Source organism: Nannobrachium achirus (genome assembly GCF_963921795.1).
Source record: "Nannobrachium achirus genome assembly, chromosome: 10".
NCBI classification, from domain to species: Eukaryota; Metazoa; Chordata; class Actinopteri; order Myctophiformes; family Myctophidae; genus Nannobrachium; species Nannobrachium achirus.
The window spans coordinates 11330606-11340605 of record NC_137819.1 but is presented as its reverse complement, the minus strand read 5'-3'; the positions used below and the strand labels follow the sequence as shown (position 1 = coordinate 11340605).

Sequence of the window (10000 nt, the reverse complement as noted above, 5' to 3'; positions counted from 1 at the left end):
ACAAACACACAAACACACAAACTCACCTTCTGTGAAAGTCAATCTGGTGTGTGTGCATGCATGCGAGCGTGAGTGCGTGCGTGCATGCGTGTACCTCTACGGTCATGAGAGAGAGAGAGAGAGAGAGAGAGAGACATTAAAGGAGTAGTTCACCCCCAAAATGACTTTTTTCTATTGATTAGTCATGCCATGGAGACTAGAGTTCAATAATATTTTTAGTTTTTTGTTGCATTCCTAAGACAAAAATGTGATAACAATAAATGTACCCCCATTCGTTCCGGATGGGGACCCGTTCCGGAATCAATGGGGGTAAATTTACTCGCCCCCTGTTTCCGGTCCCCGGACGCTTTGCTTCCTTGTTTACGCTGGCTGACTGCTCAGTGCCGACATGTTCGTAATGGAATATCAAGGACTGTTGATGTGTTTGAAAGTTTACCACGGCATGCACGGCATGCACGGCATGCTTGCAGCGCGTGCGTGATCCATGAACCGTCGTGCACGATGGACGCGCACACGGCCCACGTTAAAAGGCAAGGACATTGTGTCAGAAAACAACATAGGACAATTTTTTTTATAGAAAGGTCAACCCTACACAACTGTGAAAAGTGATGACTCATCACTAAACCATAGTTGTGTGGGGTCCATTTCTTGCCCAAGGTATGTTTTTGTGCAAAACAAATGCTTGGAATGGATTCAGAATCATGAAAACCCCCTAGATAGACCCCTCACATGCTACTTAAAGAAGATTTTTTGGGGGGTCTTTTAGAGAAAAGTGAATTTGAGAAAAGTGCTTGGGACCGTCAATTTTTGAATTCAGCGCACAAAAATACCCCTAGGTGCAAATTTTCACGCTTTCTGCCGGAAGTGAACACCTTTTTCACATATTTCTCCCACTACAGGCTTTCCTCCCAGGCGGAAAGACTGGTGACGCGAGGTTAGTAGTTGAAGTGCTTACGCACTTCAAAATAGTTCAACCGACGTCCAAAGTGTTTTTTTGGCCTCGTCAATCCAAAGAAAGAAGAGGACGAAAGTAATACACGTAAAAAAATCAAGAATGGCATTCATAAAATCGTCGTCCTAAGTAATGCAAACGTGTGTGTGTGTGTGTGTGTGTGTGTGTGTGTGTGTGTGTGTGTGTGTGTGTGTGTGTGTGTGTGTGTGTGTGTGTGTGTGTGTGTGTGTGTGCATGTGCGCGTGTACCTTGGCACACTGCATGTGGTTGCAGCCCTCATTCTTCTGGATGGGTGACTTGCAGTTGGCACAGGGTTTAGAGTTGGTCAGCAGCCACAGACAGTTGGCAGCGTCCTCGTATGCCTCGCCCACACCCGCCACTGTGGCACGCACACACGCATGCACGCACGCATACACACACACACACACACACACACACACACACACACATACACACACACACACACACACACACACACACACACACACACACACACACACACAACACGCACAAACATCAATATCACTGCATGGATATTAAGCTGGTTCCACACTGCTGCTTTTTTCTTTTTTATTCGCGTTTTGGAAATCCAAAATCCTCAAAAACGTTTTTAAGGCCAAGGAGAGAGAGGAGAGAGAGAGAGATCAAGGGACCCAGTTGTGACAGTTACGAAGATCAGAAAAAAATAATACGAAATGGAAATTAAAAAACGGAAATAAATACAGAATATTTGCTCCAATATTCCGCTGAAAAAACACAGCAGTGTACAAAGAAAGGCTTATTTAAAAAATGCCTTTGGTGATAAAGCCACCCTATAATTGCACACTGGGCCCTGATTGGTCCCTCACAACTTTGGAGGGAATGAAATCCAATCACATCTGAGCGGTGCCAGACCAAATCTGCAATGGCAGATTCATCTGGTTTCCAGGCTCACATCTACGTACAGGCAGTGTTGGGCAGTAACGAATTACTAATAATATATTACTGTAATATTATTACTTTTTCCAGTAACGAGTAATATAAGGTATTACTCTAAAACAAATGGTAATATATAACGCTTTACTTCGCAAAATAAAAGCCTCGCTACTCCGTTACTAGCCATTTTAGCCGATTGCAGAAAAAGAGCAGATCTACAAGACATCAACATACATCTACACTTCTACAGAGATGCGATGTAGCTTGTAGATCAGTCATTTGCGCAGTGCGCACAGTTATGACGTTGCTTATGTCATGAGACCAGTGCATGGACCAGTGCAGTGTCAGCGCTGCGCTGCCTGTCACAGTCACAGAGCGAGCATCAGCGTGCGATGCCGACGCGGGACATTTACAATCTACAAGCACTCCTCTCGGCCGCGGAGGGGTCCACAGGGGTCCGCCGCGGAGGGGTCCGTCGCGGGGGGTCCGCCGCGGACCGTCCGCGGAGCTCAGCGGGACCACGGTGGACCACTGCGGACTGAGTTGCTGCTGTTAGCCACTAATAGCCAGTTAGCATAGCCTCCACTGTCTGAGCCCAATAAGCCTCATGTCTGTTATAAAATGTAAAACTACTCACGGAGTCACGGTTTTAGGGAGTTGAAAGCCTACTTTCCTTAGTGGGAACACCCAGAGCCCCTAAACCTCACGTCTAAAATAGCCTACACTTTTTAGGCAGAAAAGAAAATATGTAGCCTATTATTTAAGGATAATATAGGCAGGGGTCTTCAACAGAGCTGAGAGTTTTAAATGCAATAAAAAATAAGCAATGTTTTGTTGGGTTATATATTATATGTCTTAATTATTAATTGATAAAATCCATTAAAAAAGTTTCTAACTGTTCCCAGGTCAAATATTGATGTGTGATTAAAATGTGATTAATTGAGATTAATTAATTACAAAGCCTGCAATTATAATTTCTTTAATCGCATCCCAGAGACTCTTATTGTTCCAATAAATTGGATTCAGTTCTAAAAGGAGCTGGCTAAACAGATTTTGCAGGTAAAAAAAAAAAAAAGAAAGTAATATAACTTAATATATTACATATTACTCTTGATTCCAAGTAATAAGTAATATAATATTATTACTTTTTCCAAGGAGTAATAAGTAACTAGAAAAATATTGTTCCTTCGAAACAATTGTGGGCTCGCTTCAAGCCAGAAAACAATGGCTATAAAAGCACAAAATGTCAAGATCGCAGGCAGTGCTCTCTTTGACGTCACTGACGTCAAAGATTGGTCCATTTTGTTCCAAAAATGTGTTGTGCAAAAGTTGACCCGCTGGTGGCGCTATAACAGGCCAATGTGAGAAGGTTGGTATCTGTTCCTTGACCTATTGGGAATGTGCTTGCAAGATTTCACGCACATCCCAGGCTGTGTTCATGATTTGAGGTGTTTTTGGCTTTGGCCACTTTATCGCTGCTTGCAGCTATATTTATTATTATTATTTTATAATTCTTTTGTGTGCACTTCATAGGCATGTTAGATAAAGGTCCTTAGATTGCGTGTAGAATGTTTCATGCAAATTGCAAAAAAAATCCTAGAATAAAAACGGGTTTAAGCGTTTTACAAACTGCTCAAAATTATATAGCGCCCCCCTTTGGCCATTTGGGGTAAGATTGGTTTCAGTGATATTTGAACTAACCCTCTACACTATTTTGTCATGAAAATGTGACTTTGCATGTATGTTTTAGAGGCAGAAGAATAATTTGCATAAAAATGCAATATTGTTTGAATTATTTAAAAAAGCATGTTTCAATGTTAAAGAAATCCGATCTGACAGATCTTTAGATATCGGTCCAAAGTTCACGTAAAAAAAGTTTTGTGCACGTGACGCGAAAATTCCAGAATAAAAGCGGGTTTACGCATTTTACAAACTGCTCAAAATGGCGGAAAATTGAAGGGCGGAGCTTACTTAACAACGACACATATGTCTTCCGCTTGAGTCAAAGCACGCGTGTAACAAGTTGCATGTCTTCAAACGAAACGAGTCATGACTTATGCCCGTTTGAAGTTTGAATTTTCAGACGCTTCGTATAGCGCCCCCCTTTGGCCGATTGGAATAAAATTGGTTTCAGTGATACTTTGACTAACCCTCCACATCTTTGCCAAATGCCATGAACGTGTAACTTTGCATGTATGATTTAGAGGCCGAAGAATAATTTGCATAAAACCGCAATATTGATTAAATTATTAAAAAATTATATTTCACTTTAAAAAAAATCTGGTTGATCAATCTGACCGTATTGGTCCAAAGTTCATGTGAAAAAAGTTTCGTGCGCGTAACGAAAAAAACCCAGGAGGAGATAGATTTTTACTGTTTTTCATATAATTCCGAATTGTAGGAGACCTAAAGGTCAGAGGTCAAAAGTTAGAGGGTAAAAGTTGTTCGGCATGAGGAGACGCATAAGTGTATACAGGTTTCATGACTGTAACTCAAACACAGCATGAGCTATACCTGTTCAAAGTTCGCACTTTCGAAGGCTTCCTACAGCGCCACCATTTGGCCGATTGCTATAGAAAATAATAGCACACTTCGCCACTGTAAACTGAACACATTGATGTTTTTATTTTCATTTTCTCACTAAGTATGTAGGAGTAGAAAGGAACCGAAGTTCCCGTCTACTATATGACTGCCTGATAGATAAATAAACTAGAAAAATATTGTTCCTTCGAAACAATTGTGGGCTCGCTTCAAGCCAGAAAACAATGGCTATAAAAGTACAAAATGTCAAGATCGCAGGCAGTGCTCTCTTTGACGTTACTGACGTCAAAGATTGGTCCATTTTGTTCCAAAAATGTGTTGTGCAAAAGTTGACCCGCTGGTGGCGCTATAACAGGCCAATGTGAGAAGGTTGGTATCTGTTCCTTGACCTATTGGGAATGTGCTTGCAAGATTTCACGCACATCCCAGGCTGTGTTCATGATTTGAGGTGTTTTTGGCTTTGGACACTTTATCGCTGCTTGCAGCTATATTCATTATGTTTTCTTTTTTTTGTGTGTGTGTGCACTTCATAGGCATATTAGATAAAGGTCCTTAGATTGTGTGTAGAATGTTTCATGCAAATTGCAAAAAAAAAAATCCTAACGGGTTTAAGCGTTTCACAAACTGCTCAAAATGATATAGCGCCCCCCTTTGGCCAATTGGGGTAAGATTGGTTTTAGTGATATTTGGACTAACACTCTACATCTTTGCCAAATGCCATGAACATGTTACTTTGCATGTATGATTTAGAGGCAGAAGAATAATTTGCATAAAACTGCAATATTCATTGAATTTATTTTAAAAAGCATGTTTCAATTTTAAAGAAATCCGATCTGACAGATCTTTAGATATCGGTCCAAAGTTCACGTAAAAAAAGTTTTGTGCACGTGGAGCGAAAATTCCAGAATAAAAGCGGGTTTACGCGTTTTACAAACTGCTCAAAATGGCGGAAAATCGAAGGGCGGAGCTTACTTAACAACGACACAGATGTCTTCCGCTCGAGTCAAAGCACGCGTGTAACAAGTTGCATGTCTTCAAACGAAATGAGTCATGACTTATGCCCGTTTGAAGTTTGAATTTTCAAACGCTTCGTATAGCGCCACCCTTTGGCCGATTGGAATAAGATTGGTTGCAGTGATATTTTGACTAACCCTCTACATATTTGCCAAATGCCATGAACGTGTAACTTTGCATGTATGATTTAGAGGCAAAAGAATAATTTGCATAAAACCGCAATATTGATTGAATTATTAAAAAATTATATTTCACTTTAAAAAAAATCTGGTTGATCAATCTGACCGTATTGGTCCAAAGTTCATGTGAAAAAAGTTTTGTGCGCGTAACGAAAAAAACCCAGGAGGAGATAGATTTTTACTGTTTTTCATATAATTCCGAATTGTGGGAGACCTAAAGGTCAGAGGTCAAAAGTTAGAGGGTAAAAGTTGTTCGGCATGAGGAGACGCATACGTGTATACAGGTTTCATGGCTGGACCTCAAACACAGCATGAGCTATACCTGTTCAAAGTTCGCACTTTCGAAGGCTTCCTACAGCGCCACCATTTGGCCGATTGCTATAGAAAATAATAGCACACTTCGCCACTGTAAACTGAACACATTGATGTTTTTATTTTCATTTTCTCACTAAGTATGTAGGAGTAGAAAGGAACCGAAATCCCGTCTACTGTTGATTGCCTGCCTGATAGATAAATAATGACAATATCTAAAGTGTGCTCGCCTTATAGGCGAGCCCACAATAATGACAATATCTAAAGTGTGCTCGCCTTATAGGCGAGCCCACAATAAGTAACAATTACTCTCCTAAGTAATATTGCCCAACACTGCGTACAGGTAATTAAATAAAAATAAAAATATAATTTAACATAAACCTTATCAACTGCAATTCCACCAATGGTATATTATAAGCCCACTTGTCCCTGTGGAAAGGCAGACAAAACGACACAAAACTGCACGAAATGTTCAGTATGCTGACAGAACATTATGTTGAAGCAAAACCTATACAAGATAATGCCACTAGAGGGAGTAACAAACCATGAAATACCATGCTGGAGACTTGTTGCATTATAGAGACCTGTGATATACTGTGATGATGCAACCAGTGTTCTGTTAGACTGCAGATTTAGATCGCTGTGAGCTTGTAGATCCGCTATTTTCAGAGTGCAACCAAGCGTAAAATACATGACTTGTCTTTTAGTTCTACTGGATTTCTTCTCCACTAGTCCCTTCATAACATTTTAGTTTAGTTTTCAGTCATCATAGGATGGATAGCATACACTTTCCTGAGTGTATCCTTTTAGTTGATCTTTTGTACCAGTAAACTGTACTGTCATGAAACTGCTTTTCCTATGCAAACTTCTGATACATTCTTCAATCAATCAATCAATAGCTTAGTTATTACTGCAATGATCACCTTTGTTTCATGAATAGTTTTTACTACTACTTGTACATGTGTTCTAGTCCCATGTACTGCATGTACAAGACATAACAACAACAGTCTGACAGAGTCATGTTTTCATGAAGCTCTGAGGAAGGAAGCCTCTGTGCTGAAACATGTTAGCAGCCTGAAGTAGCACTACAAGAAGGCAATGTATCTATGATGTAGGACTCTATATGTGATTGTGAGTCAGTGTGGTGTCAGACAGTTAACAGTGAACAACAACTAGGATTTAGAGTTTTTACCTCTTTATTGCACAGCTGCTCTTACATAACGTGTACATTTTGTATTGCTCCTAGTGAACTTGTATCTGTTTATGAATGACCTCTTTCATTAAGGAAAGGATTCCAAATAAGCCTGATTGGCTTCTTCGTCTCCTTGCGCAGTATTTTGTATCCTCATTATGTATTGTTCAATGTTTTTTATAATAATGTGCTGATAAACTAAACTAAACTAAACTAAAAACTAAGTGTCTGACAGTGAACCGTGAACAACAACTAGGACTCTATATGTCAGCATGGCGTGTGACAGTGAACAGTGAACAACAACACATACGTTCCTCAGGCTTCATCTCAGTGACTTTCTGCAGCCAGTTCCTCCATGTTTGGCAGTCACACGGCTCATGAGCTTCACCTAGGCACTCCCTGGAGAGAGAGAGAGAGAGAGAGAGAGAGAGAGAGAGAGAGAGGGTACGTTCAGACAGTCAGACGCAGATGTATTGACCCCCATCCACTCCCATGTTAAGAGAATAACCCAGAAGAGGCGTTAGGTCTCGGACAGAAAACACATTATGCCTCTGTGGGGTCACAAGCTCAAGGGTTCAATACAGGTTCATGGTTCAGCACTGCTGTACTCTCACCCTGTAGAGACACTCACTGACCAATGGGACAGAGCTAAACACTGACCAATGGGACAAACCTAAACGCAGGAAGTACGTCACTTTGTTGACACTCACATTAGCTGCTCATGTGTGAAGGTTCAAATGTAAGGGAGTAATGCTGCTATACTAGGCAGGGGTCTTATGCCGCTTTGCAAGCCAGATATGTGGACACGCCCAGAGAGACACAGACATAGAGAGACACAGAGAGATATAGAGAGAGCAAGAGACACAGAGGTAGAGAGACCCAGTGAGCCATAGTCGGCTATTAGACGTCCGATTAAAACCGGGTTCTAACTGATCTAAAAAGGTTTTTCACCGGCTATGCTTAGCTCAGATGTTGATTAGTCGTTTTTTAAGCATCTAGATATAAATATGATATACCGGTATAGCCATTGACGTTACATTGTGACACGTTGTGAGCCTATAGATCGTCTTGCCACAGTACACAGCAGTGTAGTGTAGTGTAGTGTATTTCATTACCAGCAGAACAGGTGTCCTTTGCCACAGTCCACATCAGTGGAGTGTACTGTATAGTGTTAGTGTAGTTTAGGGTAATGTATTTAATTACCAGCAGAACAGGTGTCCCTTGCCACAGTCCACAGCAGGGTAGTGTTAGTGTAGTGTAGTTTAATGTAGTTTAGTGTAGTTGCGACCGTAGGTCGCATTTACTACCAAAACCTCCACCGGCTGTCTGTCTGTCTGTCTGTCTGTCTCTCCGTCCGTCACACGTCACACTTTTGCCCTGCTCATATCTCCACAACCGTTGCCCCCATCCATGCCAAATTTTGGGTAGCACTTGGTACACGCACTCCTTACCTGCCAAACTACAACCTCCAAGGACCCCCGGAGCTTCAGGGACCCCCAGGTCCCTGGGGGACCCCCAGGTGTAAAAAATGACCAAATGTGCAAAAATGACCAAATGACCACCCCAACGGGGCTGCTCACGGGGAATTCCTGGGGACCACCCACTCCTGGTGCTCCAGAACGGATGCAAAAGTGGTGGCGCCCCCAGTGGAGGACCCCCTCGACTGCAGCTCACATAAAATGCCGTAACTCCGGCTAGGAGCGTCCGGGAGAGCCGGGGCCGGTACCTATTCGTCCGCCAAGGCAATGCGGAGACCCCACCCCTCATTTCTCACATGGCCCTCTTCTAGCACCACCTTCAGGCCGATTTTTAAAACACATTTTTGGACACTGCTCCTACAGTTTTTGCCCTAAAATCACGCAAATCGCTACACAGTATGTCTACACTCATCCCATCAACATGAATCTGTCCCATATAGCGCCACCTTCAGGCCGATTTTTAAAAACACATTTTTGGACACTGCTCCTACAGATTTTGCCCTAAAATCACGAAAATCACTACACAGCATGTCTACACTCATGTCATCAACATGGATCAGGAAGATTTTGGAAAAACACATTTTTGCCCTATTTGTGGAGATAAGCGACCTACGGTCGCTTATCTCCCGATTAGGGAGTCTTACTGGTGTAGTGTAGTGTAGTGTGGTGTAGTAATAGTGTAGTGTCATTACCAGCAGAACAGGTGTCCTTTCCCACAGTCCACAGCAGGGGAGTGTATACTGTAGTGTTAGTATAGTATAGTATAGTATAGTATAGTATAGTATAGTATAGTATAGTATAGGGTAGGGTATTACCAGCAGAACAGGTGTCCTTTGCCACAGTCCACAGCAGGGGAGGGCAGCAGAGGGAAGGTGTGAGGGTCGTTGTCTCCTGGTCCCGGCCGGCTCAGCCTGGCGGCCCGCTCACAGCGCACCGCCGGACACCAGCTGATGGCCGGGTTGTTCTCCACAAACGCCTGCAGGGGGAGACAGGGGACAGGATGTGGAAATGCACAAAAAAGAGACCCGAGGCTGAATTCTACAAAATGCCTTCTAAATCAGAAATTCTCAAACTTTTTCGCAAGCAGCACGAAGTGACATGGCGTGAGCTTGTGGATCTGCTATTTTTGAATAGCCAACACTAAAATAAAACAGATGCTTTTTAATTGGTTGTTAAAAGAAACAAAACTCATGACTATAGAAGTAGTATATGCCATCAAAATGAATCGAATGACTGCTATTTTATATATTATTACTACAGTATATCGTCATGTTATATCATTATATCATTGACCTAGTACAGTATATGGAGTTAGGGTTAGGGCTATCCACATGCATAGGATGATTACAAAGAGTGATGTCCGTATCAGAAATTGACTTTTGGACAGGTGGAAAACAATAGTTAAACTTGCATAGTG

General features: G+C 41.9%; 1 protein-coding gene and 1 pseudogene across 2 annotated transcripts in view; one reads left to right on the top strand and one right to left on the bottom strand.

Annotated features, from left to right (window-relative positions):
- The window catches only part of LOC308293400 (NACHT, LRR and PYD domains-containing protein 3-like), a 323097-nt gene that overhangs the window by 46596 nt on the left and 266501 nt on the right, over positions 1-10000 (top strand). The gene's annotated exons all lie outside the window — the stretch shown is intronic.
- Positions 1-10000, bottom strand: part of LOC308292286 (ankyrin repeat and IBR domain-containing protein 1-like) — a 26303-nt pseudogene that overhangs the window by 12299 nt on the left and 4004 nt on the right. Inside the window, exons 5-8 of the transcript in view lie at positions 9399-9559; positions 7416-7504; positions 1201-1331; positions 1-29 (exon numbers count right to left, since the gene is read on the bottom strand). The exon at positions 1-29 is cut by the window's left edge and continues 112 nt beyond it. The product of the transcript in view is annotated as an ankyrin repeat and IBR domain-containing protein 1-like (transcript). The remainder of the gene's footprint in view (positions 30-1200; positions 1332-7415; positions 7505-9398; positions 9560-10000) is intronic.